This window comes from Pleurodeles waltl, chromosome 7 (assembly GCF_031143425.1).
Source record: "Pleurodeles waltl isolate 20211129_DDA chromosome 7, aPleWal1.hap1.20221129, whole genome shotgun sequence".
Taxonomy (NCBI): domain Eukaryota; kingdom Metazoa; phylum Chordata; class Amphibia; order Caudata; family Salamandridae; genus Pleurodeles; species Pleurodeles waltl.
Window position 1 is genome coordinate 127,449,959 of NC_090446.1, and position 26,701 is coordinate 127,476,659.

The 26,701-nt window shown below is 42.1% G+C and overlaps 1 long non-coding RNA gene across 1 annotated transcript in view; it reads left to right on the forward strand.

The window, feature by feature from the left end:
• Nucleotides 1-17,808, forward strand: part of LOC138303830 (uncharacterized) — a 99,086-nt gene extending 81,278 nt beyond the window's left edge. The window contains exons 2-4 of the long non-coding RNA XR_011205456.1: nt 12,111-12,262; nt 17,022-17,095; nt 17,407-17,808. This is a non-coding gene — a long non-coding RNA (uncharacterized lncRNA). The remainder of the gene's footprint in view (nt 1-12,110; nt 12,263-17,021; nt 17,096-17,406) is intronic.
• The last annotated feature ends 8,893 nt before the right edge of the window (nt 17,809-26,701 follow it).

A 26,701-nucleotide genomic window follows, 5' to 3' on the forward strand; every position in this document is an offset into this window, starting at 1 on the left:
GTTGAAAAATCCTCGCAAGGGGCCGCAGAGGAGGAGATGCATGGAAAACAGGTAGGTGTGTGTCAGTTTCGCCCCTTCGCACATGGACTTGCGTCGATATTTTCTACGCGGGGAAGCCGTGCGTCGATTTCCTGCGCGCAGACTCGGATCCTCTTCGGGTTGTGGGGTTTTCGGACGCCCCGGGGTCGATGCGTGGAAAATCCTGGGCTTGTGTCAAAGTCACAAGCGCTGCGTCGATTCTAGTGGGCGATGGATGGAAATTTCTCCTGCACGGCAGGTGCGGCGTCGATTCCTCTCTAGAAGTCAGGCTGCGTCGTTCCGGATTCGACGTGCGATGATTTTTCACCACAGTGCAGGCTGTGTGTCGTTTTTCGTAGGCTGTGCATCGTTTTTCGGCACACAAGGAATTTCTTGCAGAGATTAAGGGCCATATGTACGAACACATTTTCCCATTGACATAGAATGGGAAAAACCCTTTTCTACATCTAGCCCTAAGTCCTTTCTAGTCCTGAGACTTCAGAGAACAGGAGGCAAGCTCAATCCAAGCCTTGGAGAGCACTTCTGCAGCACAGCAAGAGAGCAGCAAGACAGCAGGGCAACAGCAAGGCAGCAGTCCTTCAAATAAAGTAGTCAGGTGAGTCCCTTAGGCAGCCAGGCAGGTTCTTCTTGGCAGGATGCAGGTTCTGGTTCAGGTTTCTTCTCCAGGGAGTGTCTGTCTTGGTAGGGCAGGGGCACTGTTTTTATACCCAAAAGTGCCTTTGAAGTGGGGGAAACTACAAAGAGTGGCTCAGAAGTGCACAAGTTCCCCTTTCATTTCAATCCTGTCTGCCAGGGTCCCAATAGGGGGTGTGGCAGTCCTGTGTGTGAGGGCAGGCTACTGTCCATTGTCATGTAAGCGTCAGGCCCTCCACCCTCTCAGCCAAGGAAGACCCATTTAAAATGCAGATGTATGCAAGTGAAGCTGAGTATCCTGTGTTTAGGGTGTGTCTGAGTGAATGCACAAGGAGCTGACAACTAAACCCAGCCAGACGTGGATTGTAAGGCACAGAAAGATTTAAGTGCAGAGAAATGCTCACTTTCTAAAAGTGGCATTTCTAAAATAGTAATAATAAATCCAACTTCACCTGTCAGCAGGATTTTCTATTACCATTCTGTCCATAATAAATATGACCTTCCTACCCCTTTCAGATCAGCAGCTACCACTCAAACACTGTATGAGGGCAGCCCCAATGTTAGCCTATGAAGGGAGCTGGCCTCAAGGCAGTGTAAAAACGAATTTAGGAGTTTTACACTACCAGGACATATAAACTACACAGGTACATGTCCTGTCTTTTGCCTACACAGCACCCTGCCCTATGGGTTACCTTAGGGTTGTCTTATACGTAGAAAAAGGGGCGTTTTAAACTGGGAAGAACTTTTAAATGCCAAGTCGAATTGGCAGTGAAACTGCACACACAGGCCTTGCAATGGCAGACCGGAGACAAGGTTAAGGGGCTACTTAAGTGGGTGGCACAATCAGTGCTGCAGCCCACTAGTAGCATTTAATCTACAGACCTTGTGCACCTATAGTGCACTTTACTAGGGACTTATGAGTAAATTAAATAGTCCAATTGGGTATGATCCCATGTTACCATGTTTAAAGGGAGAGAACATATGCACTTCAGCACTGGTAAGCAGTGGTAAAGTGTGCAGAGTCTAAAAAACTGCAAAAGAGTGTCTAAAAAGTGGAGGGAGGCAGGTAAAAAGTTAGGGGTGACCACCCTAAGGCTGTCAGGTGTAACAGTATGCCTATGCCCGTGCTCCTAGAAGCTCTCAAGCAGTTATTACGCAAGTTTAACAACCAGAATGTGTGGACATGCAGGCAAGCTATCATGGAGGGCATGGATCCAGCCAAAAATAGCCTTGAACTGGTAAAATTTCTCAGCTTTTTCCAGTAAAAACTTCACCCTCAGCATAGTTTAAAAAATCTACTTGTGCATTACCGCATGCACTTTATGTCTTATGGACACCCGCACAGTCACATACAAACACACTTCACGGTACTCATCCCATGGACATCTTTATGGATATCTGATAGCCCTACACAATTACTATTACCTTTCCTTATCCTACTGCGCCAACCCGAAATTGAGAAGCGTACTCCAGGCTTTGTGTGGGCCTGAGAGGAAGGAGTGCTTGCAAGCGGTGAGTGTTGAGATGCTGTGTTATGCAAATTGCTCAGTGCCTGCGTCTTGTGGCCTTCTCCAAGGTAACTTCATTCGTAGTCACCTAAGGGGTGTTACACAAGTGATTTGTGGCACAGAGAAGGAATGGCACAGCATATCTGGGATGTTTTTAGTTTGCCTAAGAGTGGATTTGTAACATTTCCATGTTTCTAGTGTCCTTATATGTGTCAGTTCAACAGATTTTGTGTGACACTGTAACAGGTATAGCAGAGTAGCCTCGTACGTGTAATAAGGTACGCTATAGATCCAACATGTAAAATATTATGGTATAGAAATTATCTTAAATGTGTGTGGATGCTCTTGACATAGGTATGCCTGATCAGAAGCCTGCATCTTGCATAATTTTGCAGGTGGGATAAATGCCACTTACAAAAGTTACAGTCACAGTACTGAATTGAGAGAAAAAAACTGCTCGCTTTTAGCATTTCTATGGAGATACTGAAATTATAGGTCAACAAAAGTCTCCACTCTCCCTCCCCTCTCCAATGTAAACTGTCTGCCTTTGTGCCTCGCAAGCTCTTACCTGTGCTTCTGTTTATGACGCTACGTGCGGTCTGTGATGGCGGCCATAGGCAAATGAATGGGCTGGACAAAAGCTTTTCCAGAGTGTATAACAATGCACCATGTCAAAGGCAGCAGACGAGTATCAGAAACATGCATAAAGCTGTGTTCCTGATCTACTCAGGCCCTGTTGATTGGGGATATTCAGGGTTATTGCCCTGCCTAAAGTGAAAGTCATTTAGGGCCATATGTACGAACACTTTTTCCCATAGACACAGAATGGGGAAAAACCTTTGCTACATCTGGCCCTTAGTAACATCCAGCCACGCACCATTGGGCGCCACTGTGTAGTCATGGTTCAACTGTAAGGTATTAACTTTTTTTTAAAAAAAATGTATTGTATTACTTTGGGCCCCATGCATGGACCTGCACCACATTTGGCAGTCACTTGGTCTAGTCAGCTAAGGTTCAAGATGCCCATTTTCGTGCAGATTCATGCAGAGGAAATGATATGGGGAGGTGCACGGGTGGAAAAAAGATGCTTTTTCCTATTTTACCTGCAATCGGAAGTTTAGCTTGCTTCTACAGCCAAAACTGCTGAACTGATCTACAGCAAAGTGGCATGAAAGTTTAACCTTACTCAGAATGTGTGTTTTTGTTTGGTGTAAATCTGTTTGGTTTTCAAGATAAAGCTGTTTAAGCATGTTTCTGTGTGGGATTGGAAGAGTTAACACTTTTGTGTATCTTGACTATTTAGGATCCATGAATTCAAAAATTAAAACAATTGCAAGAATTCTGTTTTATCATCAGAGGGAAGAAATTTCATCTGTTTTCGTTTAGTTCCTTGGTTTTGCAGTTGGAATCACGGGTTTGAGGCATCTAATTGGCTGGACTCCTCAGACAAATTATTCCTATTGCATCTATTTCGGGAAGCAGGAAATGGTCTCAGTGTCCTGCAGAAAAAGTTGAAAGGCCAAATAAAGAGTATGGTGGGAATATCCTGATCCCCAGGATATATAATGGGCAATATGGTGACACCGTGACACACAGGCCAAAGAGGGTGGATCCTTAAAGAACCCCCTCCCTTGGTAAAAAAATAATAATAAACAAATAAATAAATAAATAAATAATTTAAGGTACATGCTGGCTTCGCAGGTCCTTATTCTGGATTTACAAACACCGACACATAAAATGACAGCCGGGTCAATGCACAGAGGTGGGTAGGTATTGGTGACCCACAAATCCAGAAAGGATCCCGCAAACAGGTAAAGCTTCATTCCCAAGTACCTCAGCATCAAGGCAAACTTATCTGACCTATGCATTGTGTATTGAGGATTTGCTGATATATAAAAAAACTCCCAAAAGGAGCATGCGTGCCAGGCCCTGCCTCTATCCCCCATTGCCTGCCCCTGCTGTGCAGGAGAGAAGGCTGTGCACCGCAAAGTTTAGTACAGCATGTCACCAAAAGCAGTGCATAGAAGGGACTGGCACCTGGGCATTGGTGTATGCCATGCTTGGTGATGACAGAAGGCCAGGCCCTACGGCCAACTCCACTGCACACAGATAAAGACTAAGTGAAGCAGGGGTTGGCGTATGCGGAGTTGTGAATGGCCTAGCTCGAGGCCAAGCCCTGTGGCCAACTCCCACAGTGGAAGGGGGTTTGGTGCCCATGAAGGGTTGAGACAGAGCTTTGTCTTAGCCAAGCCCTGTGATCAACCCATTCAGCATACAGCCAAAGGCTATGTGCAGCTGGGTTTGGCACAGGTGTAGGTTGGGTGCAGCAGATTGCTGGAGGGCAATCCATGCAGCCAATGGCAGCTGTGCATAGCTTTCAGCTGTGTGCAGCTAGAGTTGGCCAACCAGTACCGCTTGGGTGCAGAGCCTAGCCTAAGACCTGTTCCCGTGTGCAACCCCAAAGTGCACAGCCGGATGCTGTGTGTAGCAGGGGTTGGTAATTATGTGCATAATAAAACAACATGAATTTCACTGAAAAGAAAACAGTGAGTTATTGTTTTGTCTCAAATGGAACAAACTACTGAAATTCACCAGCTATAGTTTGTGGCACAACCATCTGACATCAAACATTACGTCACTTATGATTAGGGCTTACAGTTTTATGGTGCATATTTGTTTTAGCATTCCTATCTGTATTTATCAATATTTGTTTTTTAGCCATCTTAATAAAGTTTATCAATACTTATTTTGTGTTTTGAAAATAAATGAAGCCATTAAATTGTATATTTTCACATTTGTTTAACTAATAAACATGCACTCACGGTTTGATACGTGTGTGTTTTAGCAAATAAAACAGTCACATATAACAAAACACTACAGCCATAGGCAAATATTAGCATTTTATACAAATAAATATTTACATTAGGCCTAGCCAGAATTTGTGGAATTTAACCCAGCAGTATTCTGCAGAGTTACAAAAAAACTCTGTGAGATTCTGCGGAATTATGCAAACAGGCAGAAATAGGCATGTCATTCTGCTTGCACTGTGATTTATCGCCAGGAGCTCATTCCGCGCTGAAAAAATCAGCACAATTAGCACCACAAAGCTCACCAGAGGGTGCAGCTTCTTGAACTGATTTTGCTACAGTTCGACTAGATTTTCTACTCAAGCAGCAGCTTTCTGACCGCGAATGGTCATGACCGCGGCACTGAAGAAATCTCGCCGGGTGCCCTCCTAGTTACCAAAAATTGTGGTTGAGGACCCAAAATCTTGCTCGCCCATTGGCGAGCCACACGTGAGAAAAAAACTGTCCGGAGCTCTTCTTTACAAGCATAACGAGGAGTAGCCAAAACTCCACTAACTCCGCCTGTTTTTCAACTCTTCAGAAGGTCTATCTGTTCTGCTGTTTAGCTGTAATTCATGAAAAACAGGATGAAGAGTCACTCACAAGAAGCACAATTTACTGTATTTTTACGATTTTAAAGATAAATACAGACAGGATTGTTTTCTGTCAGTATTCATCTGTCAAAATCTGTAAAAACGGAAACTTACTTATGACATCACAGTTGATATCAATAATACAATCACCTGTGACATCACTGATGATATATCTACACCTAACCATGGCAATCATGGAACAAAAAAAAGAGAGATACACTTAGATTGGTTTGGGACAGGGCCCAGCTCCAGCCAAGTCCATGCAACCAAACCCCAACTGCATGTCCGTGAATGCTTTTTTGGGTACCTAACACCCGCTGCGCATGCCCATTTGCTGAAAGTGTTGTTTGCTCATTGAGGGTTGGACTTAGGGCCTGGCTGAAGGACAGAACTAGTGCCATTCGCTCACCACAAAATGGCTTGATGGGCAGTCAAGGGTTAGTAATTAATTGCATGAAAAAAAGAATGAAATTCACTCAATCAATCATTTCTAAAGCACAGCTATTCACCCGGAGGGTCTCAATGGGCAGAAAATATATAGTTAGTAGTTAGATAATAAAACTAAAGGATAATACCAATACATTACTATTTAAGAGTGCACACTTTCAAAATGGAAATAAATATTTTTCTTTAAAGTTGGACAGTAGTAAACAAATAAGATACAGATTCAGAATACCAAAAAAATAGGGTACAGTCATTCACAACATCAAAAGCGAAACACAAAGCACACAAAAAGTGCAGACCAATATTATCACTCAGGAAAACCGAAAACGAAATATCTGTACGCTTCACAAGACGCTTACAAAAGCACACGAAGCATTGAGGTACTTGCACAAATGCACAAAATAAAAAAGAATTCATATGAAAATAATAAAGGAAACAATTGGAAGAAATGTGTTCAGACGGATATTTTTTGAAGTTCGTCAAGGAAAGTGGCAATTTTAAGGTCTGATCTCAAAACCCCTAAGCATGCGTCCCCAGTTTATCACATTCAGAGCTATTTGTTATCTTTCCAATCTCTGGCAACAGCTAATCTAGCAATTCCATGAGCAAAGCAGAGAAGGATATGCAACTTCCCATCTTTATTAGCAGGATGAGCTGCCGGAATCCCCCCAGAAGTGCTACTTCTGTATTTTGCTGTAGTGATAGCTCCACAACAAGCGCATTCAAAATTATTTAGCAAATGGATTTTACTTCATTTAAAAGGAGGTTGATAAGTGTGATAGCTCCAGAGATCAACGTCAACTTGTGGTTCTTCATTCTTCCCCTGTTAAAGAAAATCTGTTTTCCATTTGTTCACTATCACTCTTCATGATAAGTTATCATATAATAATTTATCATACAATTGAGAAATAATCCTTTTTGTGTCCACAGATAATCACTCATCTTTAAACGTATTAAGCCCGTTTTTTAGCTGTGGGTAGCGTACATGTGCACTTGATTTAGTTCCTCAAAATATTTTAAATGCTCATAAGTATCAAAGACCACCTGTATTTGTAGCAATCTCTTGTCCCTAATGGAATTCACTCAGGTCTTTAATGCTGGAAACATGCATTTGCTCATACTGGGCTATGGTGTGTAAATATTGGGATTTTAAACACCTATTATTTATCCCACCTGCCATGAGTTGTATTCTATATAATTTTAGATTTCATTTTTTTAAACTTTGGGTTATTATACTTAGTTCAATAAGCTGTTGGTGCTCTGGGATATGTACTGTTTTAAAATTGGAGTTTATTGCATCTATTGCACCAAGTAGACATTGAATACAATGAATCTAGTAGCCAGTATTCTCAAAAATATGGATGCACTAATCCTGTCTCTTTTAAATTTTGTGATACCTTTCTTTGGACTACTATGACTACTTTATTTGTAAATGGCTGGTCACAACGGTCGGGTCTGGGTCCTGTAAACCTTGATTCTGAAAGGGCGATCCCTTCCCGAAGCAACCTTGCCAACAGGGAGAGTATCCCAAGTTAGCTGATGCTCTGGAAAAGGAACCACTTCTGGAGGACGAGAAGCAAGGAGCTCAAAAACGTCCAAAAGAGTGTAGAGTTCCAAAGGCTGGAGTTGACAGAGAGGGCCAACCTGGAAAAGGGCACAAAACAGAAAAAAACTAGTTAAGGTCAGAAGGAACTAACTAAGGGCTTATACACAGAACCAGAATGTTGTGACTCACTCCTTATAGATTCTGGCAGCCTTATATAAGATGATCTGGAACAGGAAGCAAACCACAAGAAAGGAGTGACCACCATCTTTGAATGCGAAAAACCCGTGGGAACAGTAAAGGGAGATGCCATCTTGGTTCAGACTATTTAACATTCCAAGATGGTGCCGCCAACCAAGGACACCAAGGATGAACCCCAGCCAGACTAAGGTTCAGACTGCACCTCCTGTGCGGCCCCTCAGCCGAAACCTACTTACCCACACTGCTTGTGGGAGAGATTGCCATCAGGCGAAAGGTAAGCCCGATCACAGAACCCTCGTCCTGCGCGCTGTTTGAGACATGGCCTGTCCGATGCCCGGAGTCCGAAATTATTGTCCCGTGTAATACAAAATTCTGTCAGTATTTCAGTTCAAGAGTGCAGTGGTAATAGGTTAAAGAGGCTGATGTCCTTGTTTAAAAAGTCCCACTATCATTTTTTCCCCATGCTTAAATCACTGCATCACTTTATTCAGACAGGGAAGAGAGTGTTAACTTTGCAATACGACACAATGTTGAGTGGGAAGACTAGAATGCTAATCACCACGTGGCAGGAACTTCCAGATCATGGATTCACTTCTGAGTCATTAGTGGGAGAGCGTATTTAACCACATTTTATGTAGGTCTCCGTGACTTCCAACCATTTTTAGTTGTATTGCAACTTTAATCTCACTAAGGGCCTGAATCATAAAGGTAAACTTAGACAAAAAGTATCTTTATATCTGCACTTGGGGCAGAGTTTCTGCACTCGGGGCGAAATCTCCCCACTCAGGGCAGAGATCTACCCCGGGTGCAGAGAGTCCACTCCGCACTTGGGGCGGAGTTTCTGCTCATGGGACAGAAACTCCACACTTGGGGCAGATCACTGCCCGAGTGTGGAGAATCCACCCCAAGTGCAGAAACTCTGTCCAAGTGCAGACATAAAGCTACTACTCGTAACTTACCTTTGTGAATATCAAAAAGTGTAAAATGAGACATTTGGTCTAAGTTTACCATTGTGAATCAGGTCCCTAGCTCGTACATCCAAACCTGCATCCAGTACCTTGGATGACTTTTTTTAACCTTCACAACCCTTACCATTGATTTTTTTTTTACCCATCTCAACAACCTCCCATTAGGTTTTCCTAGGTAACATTTTGCCTTGTTTCTTTTTGTCTGTATTGTGTGTTGGTGAACTTCTATATGCCACCATATGTTTTGTCTGCATCTCCCAGGCATCCTAGAGGCCAGCACAACTGTCTTGGTTGGCACCTAATTTCATAACCATATCATCTGTCCTGGATTCAGGTAAGCATACTGACTAAGTTGCGCTAATGTTTCATGACATATCTGAGTAGTGCCTGCCTATTGGCCATTCCATCTTTCTCCTACTAATTTATCACTCTTTTAGTAAACCACCAGAGAACAAGCCAGCACCCAAATCCTTAATCAGGCCCTATTCCATCTTGGATTTTGCCAATGCCATCCTTTGACAGCATGTACTCCTGTGTTTTCTCTCTATTTTCTCAGTTTTCCTCTTTTTTTTACTTGTGGGGTATTCAAGTGGTCAGTATCTACGGACATGTTACCTCTGGCTGTTTCTACAACAGCCGGGACCCTCAGCAGATGTACGTCTTTGGCCACACCCTGACATATCGTAATTAGTTGTCAAATAAGCTTTTCAGCATGTATTTTGAAAGAGTTTGAAAAATGATAATAAGGATAGTCATGATACTGTTGCCTGTTACTGACAATGGTATATTTTGATTATGATCCAAAAATTGTTTAGACTTAACCACTTAAAATTGATACTAATGTCCAGAGGGCTAGCTGTTAGAAGAGTTGGACTAGACTCTCTGAAGTACAGGTTGGCATAGCACTCAATAGGTACACTATGACTCACTGTTAAGAGAGGAAAACAGAAGACAGTGAATATTGGATAACAAAAGAAGAGTTCTATAATAAGTAAGTGATATGGAAAACTTGGATGCAGCTTCCCCGATGTGAGAGGAGGTGGTCACGGTAACTTGGCCATGGCAACCCTGGAAACTTGCTTGAGAATCGAGAATAACTTGGTCATCTTTCTACTGGAAGGTAGAATCGTAGTTGTCACAATAAAAAGGGGAAATCCGAACTCCAAAAAGCACGTTTTTAGTCACCTGAGAATAATCATGGGGATTAGAGGAGCAGGTACAAAAACTGTAGCCAAATCAAATACAGAGGTGAGTCCAGGACAAATAAGGGTCTGCGCAAGGAATAGGGAAGGGAACTGACACAGGGGAAAAACAACAAAGGTTAGGGAACAGAATCACAGATGAGAACTATAGTATCAAGAGGAAGATATGAAACAACTGATATTGCCAGACACAGTCTTCAGTGTCCACTAACACTTTTTAGAGCTCTGTCCTCTCTGAACTGAAAGTGAACTTCTGGGCATCTGACTGGCAGCCATTTTAAACACTTAGGGCCGTATTTACACTTTTTGCTGCACAACTGCGCCAACGCAGTTGTGCGTCGAAAAATTTAACGCCATTCCAAAGCGCCATGCGGGCGCCTTATTTATGGAATGACGTTAGCCGGCGGAGCTGACTGGTGTGCATAAAAAAAAATGACTTACACCAGGCAGCGCCGGCGTAGGGGAAAATGGAGCTTGGGCGTCAAAAAATGGGGCAAGTCAGGCTGAGGCAAAATTTTCGCCTCAACCCGATTTGCGCCATTTTTTTGGACTCCCAACCCCCATTGAAATGACTCCTGTCTTAGCACAGACAGGAGTCATGCCCCCTTTCCCAATGGCCATGGCCAGGGGACTTATGTCCCCTGGGCATGGTCATTGGGCATAGTGGCATGTAGGGGGGCACAAATCAGGCCCCCCTATGCCACAAAAAAAAAAATATATACTTACCTGAACTTACTTTAAGTTCCCTGGGATGGGTCCCTCCATCCTTGGACGTCCTCCTGGGGTGGGCAATGGTGGCAGGGGGTGTCCCTGGGGGCATGGGAGGGCACCTCTGGGCTCCTTCCAAGCCCACAGGTCCCTTAACGCCTGCCCTGACCAGGCGTTAAAAAATGACACAAAAGCGGCTGGATGTCATTTTTTTTTACCCGCCCACTCCAGGGCGTCATTTTTGCCCGGGAGTGTAAATACGGCGCACATGCCTCGGAGTCATTTTTTAGAAGGGAACGCCTACCTTGCATATCATTAATGCAAGGAAGGTGTCCATGCTAAAAAATGACGCAAACACCAAGATCTTTGGCGCTAGAGGGGTCTAACGCCAAAGTATAAATATGGAGTTAGTTTTGCGTCGGATTTGCGTAAAAAAAAACGACGCAAATCCGGCTCAAACAGAGTATAAATATGCCCCTTAGAGTACAAATTCTTTGTGGTCCATGGCATCCTTGCTAAATAACTGCTATACATAGTTGCTGTAGCTGGGACCTATTGTACAGAGGTTCTGTACAGAAGTTTGGAATCCTTGTCACCTGTTATTTTTGGAAGCCAATGTCAGGCCTGATCCATTTTGCAGGAGTGAAAAGGACACAACTTTTTCCCTGTGAACCAAAATGAACCAAATGGATTCCAAATAAGTCACATCTGACCCACCGGGAAGAAGGGATGGATCTTGATCAAGGCCTCCACCACATTACCACCTTGCGTGTAGGTCGTCTTTTTTAGTTTTTAAAAACATAAAGAAAAAACCTTAGAACTTAAAACATATAAATTGTGATTCCTTTTCAATTTATGTAACCCACCTTAAACTACCTAATGTCCCTTCTTCATTTTAGGTGCTGGTTCCTGTAGGCTGGACTTCACTATGTTATATGTCTAGAAGACTGAACTCAAGACATTTACTCAATAAGTAAAGTTCACATATTATGTATAGGAATATAACATTAATCTCTAACACCCACCTAAATATATAGACTTCTTGAATCTAGTTAGACAAATAAGATCAGTGCTTTTGATAGTGAATCAAAGTTCATACACTTAAGTCAATGTTAGTCTTCTGAAACATAATGTACATAATAAAACATTGCCCTTGCTGTGAATCACTCTTCATTAATCCATGTCATGTGCAATTAATAATGACCTTAATATAAGTCTCTGTTCGCTTAACAAACTTGTGCTGAAAATGAACATATGCATTTCTTTTCCTATAGTAGAAAATAACAAAATAGTTGTCTTCACTAGTCCTTTCAAGAAGACTCCATTAGATGAGTTTTTTTTATCTTTTAAATTTTATACAGTTCTTAAACGTTACCAGATTGCGTAAATTGCCGCTTAAACAATGTCTTTGTTTGTCTTTTACAGGACTTCCGCAGATTTGGAAATGCAGAAGCAAGTGAACCGAAGCTTCCAACACCAAGGAGGGATTGACGCAAATCCAGGTGAGGATGCCAAGCACTCGGGTAGCGGTACACGGAAGCCGAAAGACGACGCCAACATGGGTGTCCAACACACAGGTGAGTATGGGGGAGTGAGAACTCAGACGACGAGCAGTCGTCATGGTGCAGCACATAGCTTTAAAGGCTATGCGCTCCACCCTTAAAGGGGACCGTTCACCAGGACGCATGTGGTGCACACAACTGTACACCCCCCCCCCGGCGCCTCCCACAGGTTTGGGTTTGTCAGGATATCAACAATGAAAGAGGCGAAGTAAATGAGGGGCATGTACATGAAACGCAGGTTCACATGTTCAATCCTCGGCTTCATATCCCTTCGAATATATCAAATAAAACAGGCTGCAACATATCTGTTTGGAAGCCAGGATCGCCTCAACTTCAAATTCAGGTTCAATATCCACCATAACAACCAGGGTTTTTTTAGGGAGTGTAGTCCAGGAGTTACAGGTTTTAACAGAGACACTTAAAAAACGGGATGTACTTGTATCTGTGGAGGCAATTCCAGTTTCATGGCGACATCATTAATCCTCTTGAGAATCGAATATGGTCCTATGTACCGTAGTTGAAATTTCCATGGGATCCTCACCTTGAAATTTTAATGTAGATAACCAAACTTGATCTCCCACTTGATATTCAGGACTTGCTCTTCGATGTTTGTCCGCATTCTGTTTATATGTCAACTTTGTGTGATCCAAATTGTTTCGGTCCACATAAGTCTGAACTGCTGGGATATCAGTAGTAAGAGTGGAAGACAGTATAGAAAACGGGGATGCAAACCATAATTACATGGAAATGAGGTTACCTTGGTAGAACTGTATTGTGCATTATTGTAGGCAAACTCTGCAGCCAAAATAAATTTATCCCACTCTGCCGTATCACTCAGAACTTGGCACCTAATGTTTTGTTCCAGACATTGATTTATCCTCTCCATCTGACCATCTATGTGTGGATGATACCCAGTAGACAGATAAACCTCAATCTGCAAAATACACAAAAGACTTTCCAAAATTTTAAAAGAAATTGAGGGCCCCGCTTGGACACAATAATGGAAGGGAGACCATGCAAATGTACTATGCAAGTGCCTTTGATGTGGGTAAACCTGATAACAGTGTAAAATGAGCCGTTTTAGAAAACATATCTACTGTAACCATGACTGTAGAAAAACTATTACCTGTCTTGGGTAGTTCTACTATGAAATCTACAGAGATTTATGCCCGGGGTGTGGAGGAGTAGGTGAGGGATACAATAAACTAGCAGGTGCCTGATGTGAATTTTTATTCTGAGCACAAATAGCACATCTTTGTACAAACTGTTTTGTATCAATCACAAGTGTGGGCCACTAAAAAGGATGCCTAACCAATTCTAGTGTCTTCTTTTCACCTTGGTGCCCTGCCAGAATATGATTGTGACACAAGTTTAACACTTGTTGCTGTAAGACTGAAGTGGGAACAAATAAACCATTCTGTACATAATACATATTGTTTATAATCTTGTTTTTGCAGGATCTCTTGTGCTTCTTTGCTATGCTGTGCTGCCCCTACATCTGCCTAAAAGGACTTTTCAGATGTCACAGCCCCAAAATACGATCAGAGAGTATGATTGGAGGACCTTCGTATTCTTGTTCTTCTACCTCATGTCCTAAACGTGGCAATAAGTCTGCTGCTCCATGCTGTTTTCCTGCTTGGAATTGAATTACAAAATCATAGGCATTAAGGAATTGTGTCCATTCAATCTCATGGATAGGAACTTGAGATTTTGATGATTAGTGATGACAGTGATGGTATACAAGGCACCCATCAAGGAACATTGCCACTTCTCAAAGGCCTTCTTCATAGCCAAGAGCTCTCTATCACCAAACAAATAATTTACTTTGGCTGGACTAAATGTGTGAGAGTAATAAGCTATAGGATGGTGTTCTCCTGTCCCCTTGTTTCTCTGTGATAAGACCCCCTCCAACTGCCACCTGAGAAGCGTCAGCTTCCGCAATGAATGGTTGTGTAGTGTCGGAATGTTGTAAAATGGGGACATTCAAACAAGACTCTTTTAAGTGCCTGATCTGCTGCCTCCATTCATTTAAACACTACTCTTTTTTTTAGCAACTCAGTTATGGGGATACCAACGTAATAATATGGTCTATTAATCGCTGGTAAAAATTGGAAAAGAAAGCTTTGTACTTCTTTTACCGCTTTGAAAGATTTCCATTGCAAAATAGTGATGACTTTCTGCGGGTCCATGCTAACCCCCTGTGAAGTGAGGATATGCCCCAAAAAGGGGACTTCAGAAGCATTAAACTTACATTTTTCCAATTTGACAAAAAGCGTATATTGTCTTAAATGTTGCAACACAGCTCTTACATGCTTCTCATGGTCAGTCATGGATGAAGAATATATCAAGATATGCCACCACATACACATCCAAATAATCCCTCAAGACCTAATTTATGAAGAATTGAAAGGCAGCAGGGGTGTTACATAAACCAAACGGCATCACAAGATATTTATACAATCTGAACTTTGTACAGAATGTTGTTTTTCACTCATCCCCCCTCTCACTCTCACTAGATGATTGAGCTCTCTCTATGATCTAGTTTGGTAAAAACCTGAGCCTCCTTTACTTGATCAATTAGACTGGAGATGAGAGGCGGGGGATAGCAGTTCTTAACAGTGACATCATTGAGAGCACTGTAGTCAATACAGGAACGTAACTCTCCCCCTTTTTTGGTATGAAGAACAAAGAGGAAGAGGCTGGGGAACAGACAGGTCTGATAAACCCTGTCTTTAACATTTCATCCAGATATTTCCTAAGATGGGTGTTTTGTTTTTCTGTGAGGGCATATATGCTACTGCATGGTATACAGGACCCAGGGATCAGATCAATTTGGCAGTCATATGGGCGGTGTGGTGGAAGAGCAGTAGCCCTTTTGTTTATCAAAAATGTCTGCTCGATCTTGATAGCATGAAGGAATCTAAGAACTCTCTCCATCAATGGATAATGGTACAATCTTGTCTGGATTGGACCGAGCAGATCTTTGAGAACAATATTCTCTGTAGTAGGAAGAACAAAAGAAAATCTCATGCCTTTTCCAATTTATGGCTGGATTATGGGTCTCTACATATGGTCTACCAAGAATAGCCTGAAATAGTGGAGCTAGTATCAGATCAAATTTTATCTTCTCTAAATGAGTTCCCTGGATGTTAAGCCACAAGGCAATAATAACTTGTGTTATGGGACCTGACTTAAGGTCACTCCCATCAACAGTGTTTACTTCATCAGCCTGCTCTTTCTGGTCAAATGAAATACCACAAAAGGAAGCAAGAGTGTGACCCATGAAATTCCCTGTGCTCCTGAATCAACCATTAATTGAAAAATAACTGAACCCTCATTCCAAGACAAGTGAGCAGTTACATAGAAATGGCAGTATTGTTGAATACAGGACGTTTGTGCTGGAGTTCTGGAGGCTATATTAGTCTGTGCACCTGAAACGCTTGCCTCACTAGGTTCTGGGTGCCCTAGTTTCCTGTCTCTCTCTCGCCCTTAGGTTTTACTGGACATTCACATAGGAAATGACCTTTGTTTCCACAATACAGACAGAGTTTTAATGTTCTACATCGTTGTCTTTCTTAATCACTTAATGGGCCTCTTAGATTGTATATCTGCATGCATTCTGGTTCTTCAGTCTTGGCTGGGCCACCTCTTTTTTTCCTTCGATACTACTATTTTAGTTCTGGTCGGCTTTTGTCTCACCTACGCTAAGCCAAACGATGGTCCAGTTTCACAACTAATCTATTAGTTCACTACAATTATCTGGAGGGTCAACCACTTGGGCCAGTAAGTCTTTTAATTTATCATGCAATCCCTTATAAAACAAGGAACACCTTTTTTGCTCTCCGACCACCCAGATTCTGCTACTAGTTGATTGAACGTAGTCATGTGTGTTAATAAATCTTTGTTACCTTGTCATGAATTCAATAATTCTGTGTCTACTAATTGAATGATTGTGTAACTGTCAAACAACTTTTTCAATTCAGCCTTAAATGCAGGATAATTGTAAAGCAGTGGATCGTCTCTCTCTGCTATTGGAATTGACCATGTTGCAGCTGTACCCCCCCCCCCCCCAAATAAGACAAGATAAAGGCCACCTTAGATTGATCATTAGGAAAACAAGCTGGTTTCCATATAAAATGTAACTGGCACTGATTTATGAAAGTGGCAAATTTTGAGGGATCCCCAGAAAAAAGCTCAGGCGGAGGAGCCAAAGGAGTAGCTGGTGTAGTGGTAACATGAATTATAGGTGCGCCTGTACCATGACTAGATACGGCCTCCCCAAATTGCGCAAACGTCCCTTCTGAGGATCTACGCCTATGGGCCACTCCTGAAGCAGTAGTTGTAGCATTGACTCCCCCTTGTAAGGGATCAACCCCCTGTTCTAGTGTCTGAGTTTCCTTTTGCAATTGCCAATAATATGAGCCAGATCAGCCAGCATGACCTCACATGTCTCCATTTCACTCAAGCGAGAATTCAACATGCGCTCGTCCTGTCAGGTCTGATACTTTTTCACAGGAGTGAATAGGACACAACGTAATTCCCTACTGCCCTGCGAACCAAACAGACTGCAAATAAATCACGTCTGACCCACCAGGATGAAGAGACCGACCTTGACTAAGGCCAACACCAGATTATCACCTTGCAATGTAGGTCATCTTTTTCAGTTTCTAAAAATATAAAGAACAAAACTTAGAACCTAGAGCATATACATTGTGATTCCTTTTCAATTTATGTAACCTACTTTAGATTACCTAATGTCCTTTCTCCCTTTTAGGTGCTGGCTCCTGTAGTCTGTACTTCGCTATATTGTATATCTAGAAAACAGAACTCAAGGCATTAACTCAATAGGTACATTTCACATATTATGTATAAGAATATAACATTAATCTCTAACACCTACCTAAATGTATAGGCTTAATTAATCCAGTTAGACAAATAACATCAGTCCTTTTGATAGTGAATCAAAGTTCAAATAAGATTCATACGCTTAAATCAGCATTCATCTCCTGACACATAATGGATATATTAAAACATTGCCCTTGCTGTGAATCACTCTTCATTAATATCATGTGTAATTAATAATTACCTTAATACAAGTCTGTGTTCGCTTAACAAACTTTTACTGAAAATGAATATATGTATTTCTTTTCCTCTTGTAGAAAATAACAGAAAATGGTTGACTTCACCAGTCATTTCAACAAGACTCCATTAGATGAGTATTTTTATCCTTTGAGTTTTATACAATCCTTAAATGTACCAGATTGAGTCTGCACTGGGAAACACGACGGAGTTTTGAAGAAGCCACATTGTATTTCACCAGAATGTGCTGCCCCAGCGCAGCAGGAGTTCGCGGCTTCCCCGAGAGCATCACATTCACCATAACAGAGCGCACTTTCCCTGTTTGTACCTGGCGCCCCTGTTTTAAGGTGCGCCGTGGCACAAACAGGTAAGTGCGCCCCAATGGTAATCCGGGCCCAGGAAGCTTGTACGGCTTTACAAGCACACAGGGCAGGACAGAAGGGAAGCAACCTTTCTGTCCTGCCCAGCCTCATTTAATTCATCATGTGGGAGCATAGAATCAAGAAAATGATGGTCAAATAAGGCTTGATTGTTTAGATTTTCCCTAGGTTTTGTAAAATAAAAAAACTAGGAGCCTCGTTAAAATTGGCTGAAATACAAACTGCGATTAAGGATTTAAAATAAAATAAGACTCCAGTCACAGACAGGTTCAACAAAGAATTTTAAGAAAGGTTTTAATCGAAAATAGACCCATTACCGAAAGTTGTGTTTTGATTATTTACTGAAATGCAGAGAACATAATATATTGAGGAGTCATTGGGCATGAGTCACAAAGTGCTGCCACACTCTTGATGGAGGCCCCTGCAGTACTGGTGACGGGGTCCCACACTTGTGGCGGGACTGCTGTACTGCATTTTCCCGTTGCAGAGGTCCCGCTATGATTGTCGGCCCCCGACACGAGTGCGCCTCCCCGCCACGACTGCGGCGCCTCTGCCATATGTTCAGAGGCCCTTTGTGAATCAGCCCCATTGCTACACCTAGGAAATGCTCTACATAGTATTCTGCATATATTCCCATCACACAGTTAAATGTAGATGTTAAAGTCTACATGAAAATACTGACAAACATGTTAGCCTTGATACTACCTTCACTAATGCAGGAGGATGGCGCAGGTTTTGTCGTGGGACAACCAAGATTTGAACATTTTCAATTACTTTATCTCCTTGTTGAAAAAAGCCAGAAGGGAAAGAGTACAAGTGGCTTTGATAACGTTAGACTGGAAAAGGCCTTCGAAAGGATGAGCTGGTCCTTTATGAGGATGTTCTGGAAAGATATGATCTGGGGCAGGTGTTTGTTGAGATGGCCTCAGCAAGTTACATGGAACCTCCATTTAGATGGTGTCTTCTCTTCCATTGTTGTGTCTATGAGGTACCAGGTAGGCCTGCTGATATCTCCGCTGCTTCTTCTACTTCCAATAGAGCCATCAGTTAGGAGGGCGAGTTCCAGTGAAGTGGAGGTAATTCTTCAAAATGTATGTATGACTCAGAAGCTCCATGGAAGGAGTGGGATTGAAAGACATAAGTGAGAGCTAGAAGCAAAGAAAAGTTCTATGGGGAATTGTTATGCACATATGTTTCCAGAAATGCATGTACCACCCAGGAAGTTTTAGATATTGTGTAGTGAAATTGAGCTGAAAAACGTACAATTTATCCACCATGTTTTGAAAACTGTCTAAAAAGAGTCACTAACCCAAGAAGTGAGATGTGTGCATGAAGGATGATGTGTACATGAGCATTTGGTGTTCTCCATGCTGAGTGGGGCACAGTGATATGTAGCTCCAAGAAATTAACTTGTTGCTTTAGACTGCATGGGTGTTAAGATCGCTGTTACTATTGTCCTTCTGCAGGTCTCTCCGCTGCCCATTCCTGTTGCCATCCCAACACAGGTTATTGGAGCCAGGTTGTTATGGGTCTGGTTTCGCAAAACGACAACTTGAATGGGACAAGTAAGGACTGTGTGTGCTCACCTCATCCGTTCAGCTTTGTTTGTATAGGTCCACCTGTGGCCTGCAAAAAGGGACATCCTATCAAAGACCATGGCCACAGGCAAGGACACTGGTACCACTTGAACATAAGAGATGTGCTGACTCAATCTGCCCCCACTTTAGTTATCTTTGGCAGGGGAGATCTGAATCCCAGCAGGAGTCGTTGATTGGCTGCAATGCTGTCTTGAGAGAAACACACATCGCCTGGGGGTATTATAGGATGTCTGCCGTCTCCTGGATTTAGAGATGGGATATTTGTTTCAATGCATTGAACTATATCTGAAAAAAATGCATTTGTACTCAATTTGCTCCCTCAAACATTTTCAACGTAGGTCAGACTTGTTTGTGAAAATAATCGATCCCTGTAAGATGCTCAAGTTCACCTGTGACTTTAAACACTAGCTCTGCACCAACCAATTGGGCTGCCGTCCCTTAGAGTTGGGATCACATTCAAGGAGTGAGGAAAAGGGTGTGTGGATGCTGTGACCCGAAGCTGAAGGAGATATACTGCTCTGCATGCAGACAACCGGACTTAATCTGCTCAAAGCTTATATTTTTATCTTTATTGGTTAACATGAAGAAGTGCCAGATTAAAGTAAAATATATTCGGACCGTTAAGCATAAATTATCTCATATATTTAGCAAAGTACAAATTTAGACGGTATTACATGAACGATATGTGCTTGGTACCAGTATTGTCATCTGCATATCAGTGGCAGAAACAAACTAGAAGACAAACTAAAACCACATTTTGTAAAGTCCAAGTAGCCTTAGCACAATTGCTAGATGACATCATCATCCTGGCACATGACTAATGCAGGTAATAGAGTTGATCAGTGTAATGATGGTGAGCACCTTGGTAGGAGGTGAGCATCATACATTACATTAATCAGTTCAGGACCTGCATGGTCCAGATGCTGCTTTGGGCACAGTTACCATGGAGAGGAATCTGCTGGAGACTGGACTGCTACCAGTGCTGACCTAGAGAGTCTGCTGGGGAGTCTTGCAAGTCTCTCCACATCTCCTGAAGAGAGAAAGCATTGCTTCTGAACCAAACCACCAACGACGAAAGCAAGGGCTTCAGAACCATAAGGGTTGATATCCTGCTGCGTGCTGATTGTCCTACATGCTCTTCCTTACCCTGTGTATGACCCTGAAGTGCAGTATGGCGAGTACTCTTCATATCTGGCCTTTCAGATCCCCCAGTAACCCAACACTTCTGACTCTCTGTACTGTACTGGTCACAATGCCCCTTTCAAATTACACACTCCTTCCCAACACAGTGTCATTTTAAAGATTTTGGGCTCCCTGGGCAAGGCTTAATTTAGGGGCCGCTGTCAAGAACAACTTCGATGCTATTACACATTTACTCAGTTCAAGCCCACATGATGCTAAACAATACTTAATCATGCCCTAGAATTTCAGTAAAAGAGTCACACAAAACAGTTACAATATGTCTTGCATGGGGCTCAACATGCGTAAGGTGACATTAGGTAGAGGGAGATAGGGGGAGAGGTTAGAGTTGAAGGAGAGATGCTAAAATATGGATCTAGGTGATAAAAGAGACAATTCACTTCCTCAGGTGGGTCCTTGGGAAATGGGGCCCGTGCAATTTCCCACTTTGCCCATGCCTTAAAATATCTCTGTCCTCAGACTGTGCTTTTGACAGGAAGGGCCAGTCAGCATCATACTGCCCAATGCACCAAATGTCAGCAACACAGAAAAGATTTTAAAGCCCATAGGATTTTTTGAACATGACTACACAAAGCAGACATTGAACTGGGTGTCTGGTTGCACAGCAGAAAACCCACTGCTGTCTTCTGTAACAATTGCACATTCTTGTTCAGCTACAGCCCTTCAAAAGTTAGATTGGCCTTGTTGGGACGAAAAAGTCCTCTGCTTGATAATGGACATCTCCCCTGCATCTCCCCTGCTCTGAGTGCCCAACTGCATTGATGTCTGGATCCTAATGATGATTTTTTTGTCATAGGCAAGTATCTTGTATGTGCACCATGACATAGGCCTGTACCATGAATTATGGTCTTGTTGGACCGCAAGGGGCACTAAAAGTGCTGTCCTCATAGTGATGGAAGGCTACTGCTCTCACCAGGAGTTAAGCAGAATGAGTGCAGTGGTGGCAGCATACCTTGTAGTGATCAGTAGGAGTGACCCTTTTACCCTGTGTCACCAGTGTAAGGCCTACAGGCTCATTCATTTTAAGGTTCCACTGCTGTGTGCTTAACCCGTCTTTGACCTGCATTGGTTTGATCTGCAGTGCTGTGGAGTGCATGTGTGGCTTACATATGCTAGGTGTATGTGTGTTTGTGAATGGTATAATACATAAAGGATGTAGTGCTGTGCCGTGCGTGTATGGTAAATGCACGCCTATGAGTGGTACACTACAGAGGAAATACAGCACTAGGCAGTGTGTGTGCATGCGCTGGGTGCGTGTGCCAGTGAGTGGTACAATATGTGAAGTGTGTAGTGTTGTGCAGTTTGTGTATGCTGTATACATGCACTTGGTGTATGTTTGCCTGTGAATGGTACTATGCATGGAGGGCCCTGGGTTCCATTTAGGGAGACCCATGGCTGCTGCATGGTGAAACATGGCAAGAGGTGGTAGAGGAATGCACCCAGACAGATTTGTGAATTGCTGCATTCCTGTAAGCCAGATGGGATACACTGGAGAGGGGAGAGCTAGACTTCTCCCATACACTTCAAATGGCGTCTCCCTAAAACAGAACTCTAACACACATCACAATGGACCGCAGTAATTTCTTTCTTTAGTATTTTTCCCGACATGCCCTAAGTGTGTCATAGACCTAGGCCTTATAATGATTATTGAAAATAATTTTGGAATGCTATGACTCACTAATGAAGTCTTAAACTGCATAGAAGCCTTGAGAAAGCCCCAGCCTCCCAGACACTGTAACGGGGTGAGACACGTGTTGGCTGTACCAACCTTATATGAATAAAATGCAGGATAATCTGCAAGAACTATAGGGTCAATAAAAAGAGAATTGGATATTCAAGCATTTGCGTCTTCAAGCTATTTTTTCTATGCACCAGGATATAACAGAATATAACATTTCTTAGATTAAGAAACAAGACATATTATTTGGAAGACCTGACACTCAGCCACAATACAAACTCTATTTTTGAGGAGCAACTGACCCAAATTCTTTTTGGGGTGTCTACCTTATTTTCAGAGGATTTGGTATGATCTGACAGTGCACTGGGAAGAGAGAGAGCAGGTTGGGCCACATTTAACTTTTCACACAACTTACTTCTGAGGAAGGAGATGGGCATGATAGAAGAATGATAAAGAGTAGAACTGAGGCCCTGAGATATCCTTTTGACACATATATCACTGTGGTTGACATCTATGAGTGAACTCTAGTAACTCTCATGGCCTGTGTTGTGGGGCTATTAGATTTGGAGTCGCTCCTGCTGTGATAGACTGCTTTTGTGAGGAAGAGAGGGCAGAGGAGTGGGAACTTCAAAAGGAAACAGACCCCCAACATAATCTTCAAAGACTCAGATTTTAAATCGGATTTGGTGTCTGGAAATAGACTATAGGAAGGGAAATTTCAGATCCCTAAATTTGTCATCTGCCAAGCAGTCAGACGGGCTGTGTGAGGAGGGGAAACTCTGCAAGACTTATGCCTGTGACCATGACTGGGTACCAAGGCCTGCTAGTCTTCCTGCAGGGTGAGGGAACATCACTCACAGAATCCAAGACACCTGCTTTGGAGCCTGGAACACCATCACCTGCCTGTTGGCCAAGACCAGTGTACCCAGTGAGGAAGAGGAGAGTGTTGGAGGGAGTGACGTCTAGTGAGTAGCCCTTACAAATGGACTCCCTTTGTGAGGTGTAAAGAGAGGCCTGCTGCCCGGACTGGGTCATTGCCCATGTGCAGGAAGACAGTCTGTGACCCTTGTAAGCCAGGGGAGGGCTGCCATAAAGTGAGCCGTGTACATTGCCGCACCAATTGGGCTGGAGCCCGGGTGCAGTGAGGAGCTGGTGACCCCTTATGTCAGGAGGGAACAGCAAGAAAAGATTGCAGTGCTGTGACTGCTGTAGCCCTTGTGCAGTGGTGAGCCACAACCCCATATGCTATGAAGGGCCACCCTCAAGGACATTGTTGTGGCGATTGGGCTGGAGGCCATGTGCAGGGTAGATACGATGACCCTAAATGCCAGAGGAGGTCACCAGGACCAGCAAGACCCTTTGTGTTGGTAGCGGTAAAATAAAATACTTCTTTTATCACAAAAGTAAGTATTTGTCTGGGAAATCATTTATTGCTGCTATGCACATGTTGAGTTGTAAGCCCACATTTGCTCCCCTGCATCCACCTCCCCTACCCTCAAGGAGCCTTGGACTGCTTGACCAAGTCACTACTGAGTGCCAAGTGCAGAAGGGGTATTTGACCCAGTTGCTCCATATCCATAGTAGGCCTGGCCCGGGACATCAGGAGTCAAAGTCCTCCACCCCCAGCGGTTGTACCAGTAGCCCCTGCTTGCCCCACGGTCCTCTGAACGGAGTTCTGCCAGCCTTGCATTGTGAAGTAGCTATAGAAGTTACCTTCTACACTGCTATAACACTTTCAGTATAATACTAGATCCTATAGTGCACAGACTTCCTATTTATCACACCTGATTCAAGTATTAGATGTACCTGACTCACTTAACCAAACACCATCCTCCAGTAATTAGTCTCCTTTGCGCACCCTTGCTACCATCTGAGTGTTATGTCCAAATGAGGATGTTCTTCAAATTTTTGTGACTTTCAAGTAATATGTGGTACTTGAGACTTCAGGGACAGCAAGCATGCTTAATGTAACATTTGCCCAATAGCCCCAGAGGTCCCTAGACTCGAGAAGTGGAGTGATAGGGAGGAAGTTAGGGATATGGAGTAAAAGACATAGGCAGCCTTGGTACTGGGTGCCATTTAATTTATGACCACCTCATAAGAATATATATTTTTTTATTTTGTTTTTAATATTGTTGTAAAAATATTTTTGTCTATACTATAGTGGTAAATATGTTGTTTTCTGTATATTATTGTGCTGTTCTAACTGTTGTAGTTTTTTTTAATTTTTTTAATTAAAGTGTTTTAATATATTAGGGATTGATTATTGTGTTTGAGGGGAATTGGGTGTGTCTTTTTGATTTTTTTGTATTTAAATGTTATAAATGAAGTTTGTGTATTGTTTTACCAAATGTATTTTAAATATACTTAATTATATGAATTAACATTTTTTCATGTATTATAGTACTTTGTTGATGTATTTTTTAAGTTATGATTTTTATTTTGTGGTGGGATGTAGGGTTTATAGGGGGAAAGGCTGGGAAGTGCCTTTCGAGCAAAAAACCCATTAAATACATATTTTGAAATGTTATTTAGTTTTACAACTAAGTGTTTGTATGTTAAAAAATGCTTTATTTAAAATTAATATTGGCTACATTTTTGTTTTTATGTTACTGTTGTTTTTGTTCAAAAACATTTGCAATATTTAAGAAATAATTGGCAAAAAATGCCATTTAAAATTCATGTATCATGATTTTCTTTAGGTATAATGTTAATGATTTGATATACAAAATAGCTTATACGTTAGTGGTAATTATTGTAAAAAAGATTTAAAATTTTAGAATTCCGTGTAATATTTAAAAATATTTAAACTTTTAATAAACATTTTAAAAAATCACTATAATTTTATAATTAATTAATTTGGAAATGTACTTATGGATTTATATATTGTTTCAATAATTAGCTGTCATATCAATATTACATAAAATTAAAAACACGTTTTCTATTTATTCAAAATAAGCTTTTATTTATATTTTGGTTTCTTTAAAGTAGTCATCGTTAATCCCCTTTAAAATTTAATGTGTTCTCCAACGTCGCTTAGATTGGGGTGGGAATAGTAAATTTAACCCATTCCATAGCCAATATTTTTCCCAGTGGAGCATAGATCAACGTAACAATTGTAAATGTAACCCCTTTATCATTCAATGCTTTCCCCAATGTAGCTTAGACTGGAGTAGGAGCAGTTAATCTATCTCTTTTAAAGTCAAACACATTTACTAATGCAAATATTGGTATACCAAGGCACTCAACAGTGGTCATAGAGGTCCATTCCTTGTTGTGTTGTAGCAATCATAATTCACACTCAAGTCTGAGTGTAGTCAAATAACAAAGAAACGTTGGGAGGTTTATAAGTTGGAGAACCAGCATAGGTCTCGGATTGAAGTAACAAATCCATTCATCTCCATACGCGGCACAAGTCATACACGGCTTATCAAGGACTTGGCCACTGACTGTTTTTACATGTATCTCTCAGGATTTGTTACTTCAATCCGAGACCTATGCTGGTTCTCCAACTTATGAACCTCCCAACGTTTCTTTGTTATTTGACTAGACTCAGACTTGGGTGTGAACTACGATTGCTACAACACAACAAGGGATGGACCTCTATGACCACTGTTGAGTGCCTTAGTATAACAATATTCGACTTCTACGTGTTTGATTGATCCTTCAACCAACACAATTGCACTCGAGGTGGTTGGGTGTTTTCCAGTTTGGCACCAACTGCAGAACTATCTGCGACATATGGACATTGTTTTCTTTATATACTATGCTCATATGTAGGAGGTGCGAACCTTATGCATAGCCGCCTGTTTTTGTTCTTTTACATTTACTAATGCAGCTTACATTGGAGTGGAAATACTTAATTTTACCCCTTCAATGTCAAATGCTTACCACAATGTAGCTTAGTTTGCAGTGGGAATAGTAAATCTACCATTTTGAAGTACAACTCATTCCACAATGTAGCTTGAATTTGAGTGGCAATACTAAATATAACCCCTTCTATATATATCCCCTTCGACAATTTAGCTTACCTTGGAGTGGGAATAGTAAATGAAACTATTTTGGAATGTATAGTGAGGGGGAAGAAAAAAGTAGCTCACATGCCCCATAGACACCACCACGAGGCATCCAGCCTGGAGGCTACAAATGCTGCAGTTGAGAGCCCACCTGCAGCTGCCACTGCTGAAGATGTATAGTGATGCACAATTCCTCCATCACTGAGTCTTTCCCACAAATCTTGTCCTAAGCAAGAGGCTAACCATAGAGGCTAAGAAAGCAGAGTCATCAGCATGAGAGTAGGCGTGCAACCCACATCGGTCATAGGGTCCAACTGCCACAAACAACCAGAAGTTAAACCAAGTGGCATAGCCAGCACATGGGGACAAGAGAATGAGGCAGGCGGGGCAAATCTACCACACCCCATTGAGAATATTTGCTAAAAAGGAATGAAAAAGACATTGAACAGAGTTGTTCCTAAATGACTGATAACATATGAGCCATCGACACATGATCCTAATCC